The following is a 1,872-nucleotide window of genomic DNA, read 5'->3' on the forward strand; positions in this document are numbered from 1 at the left end:
ACATATCAGCTATAAGACTTTTCAAGTTGTACAGCTGATATTCTACAGCTTTGAAAAACAACATGGACTAAAACACGGTTTAGAGATCATGGAAGTGCGCACACATATAAACCTTTGAATGATACTGTGAACTAGAACATAATTGGGCATCCAGGATAAACCTAATCATCCTCAAACTGTCACACACATATTGGTGGGTTGATGTGGGAATTAAACAACAGTTTACTACTATCCCCAACATTTCCATTGATGACTGATATAAAACTCTTAAGTTTGAGTGCTTAAAGGATGTTTCTAAGTGATTTGAATGTCAACAACAAAGAACAAGCTACCTGCAGTCCTGGGAAAGCAATTTGACAGTATCAGTCTTCAAAAACCCATGTTGACGAGGGATAGCCTCCTGTCTGTCTGTTAAGAAGGAACGATGTAAGAGAGGTCATAGGCAGTGGCACAGGGGAAAACACAAAGACAGAGGGAAGAGATGAATGAGGCCGAAAGATCAAGGTAGAGAGCAAGGAGGTAGGAGAGAGAGATACAGAGAGATGTGGGCGCTCTGCCTTGGTTCAGTGAGTATTGATCTGGTGTCAGGTGCTGGAGGATGGATCATGAACCCTCCTTCTGTCTTCTCCTCCTCTACCTTCCCCCATGTCTAGTCCTTCCCACTCCTCTCTCCTTCGTCACTCAGCCATTCATTTCTTTACTAAGCCCTGGCTGTCAGGAGAGTTTGCAGAGGTGAAATTTTTCATCCCTTGCCTTCCCCGTCTTCCCCCGTCTCTTCTCGAGTACACAAATGTCTCTCTGTGGCTATCCATTTTGATCATACCACATCTATCCATCTCTGTCACCACTGTGGCTCCTTCCTGGACTCCTCTCTCCGTTTTTTTCTCGCTTTTCTTTGCATGAAAAATGAGAAACCCACACACATACAGCACATGGTCCATCTGATGTCCACTGGAAAGGTGACCATCAAGAAACAGGTTCTTTTATTTTGTTGGGGCTTGAGAAAAAACACAATACACCAAAATGTCATGTTGTAGTTGTCATGGTAACTATAGGTACATTTGTTTCAACTACATGATTGCAACAGTGCCTCATCGTGGACACAGTCTGCCTCTCTGAGCCTCCCTCTCCTCCTCATCTTCATCATGCTCTGACACTTGCAGTAAAGGACTAATGACTCAATTACATTCTCCTGTCTTTTACATAGCCCTCTTCCCCCATCTCATTTTTCTCTGGACAGAAAGCAGCGTATGACCCTGTTCATGCAGCCAGGGCTTGACCCAATTATTGACCATCCACAGGACAGGATACTCAGAGGATGCTAACTGGCTGCAGCACTGCCAAAACCAGCACGCCCTCGCTGCACTCACACATTTAAGGCCATGGCTGGACTATGAAAGAGACAGATGGGCCTGCAGTCAGAGAGGGGGTGAAGGGTGGGCATCATCAGCGGAGACAAAGTGGGTTTACAAGAGGTTACAAATAAAACAAGCTGAGGACATGAATATTGAAGAAACATTAATGACTTTCTTGGAAACTCCTCTGTCATATTTTGTAATCTAAATCACACCAACTGCACAATTTCAGATACTCAGAAATGCACTATTAACTTTGTACTAACCCGCAAATAGTGACCATTGTGACTGTCAAACTGTCTTTCATAGTACATTCACTTTACAATGATAAGTGGCATATCTACGGCTTAGAATTAGTCGTATTAAAATTATTCATTACTCAACTTTCTTACTGATCTTCCGGCTGTGTAAGATGCTTGATTCTGATTGGTCAAAACCCCTTGACAATGGTTATTAACTTTCACTAATGTATTTTGCTTCTGCTTGTTGACACCACAGACTGTAAGGTGAGGTAAAA

The 1,872-nt window shown here is 42.9% G+C and overlaps 1 long non-coding RNA gene across 1 annotated transcript; it reads left to right on the forward strand.

Annotated features, from left to right (window-relative positions):
* The first annotated feature begins 320 nt into the window (after window positions 1–320).
* On the forward strand, window positions 321–1,505 carry LOC117828223. Its single transcript, XR_004634360.1, has 2 exons — window positions 321–519; window positions 1,241–1,505. It is a non-coding gene; the product is annotated as an uncharacterized LOC117828223 (long non-coding RNA).
* The last annotated feature ends 367 nt before the right edge of the window (window positions 1,506–1,872 follow it).

This window comes from Notolabrus celidotus, chromosome 16 (assembly GCF_009762535.1).
Source record: "Notolabrus celidotus isolate fNotCel1 chromosome 16, fNotCel1.pri, whole genome shotgun sequence".
NCBI classification, from domain to species: domain Eukaryota; kingdom Metazoa; phylum Chordata; class Actinopteri; order Labriformes; family Labridae; genus Notolabrus; species Notolabrus celidotus.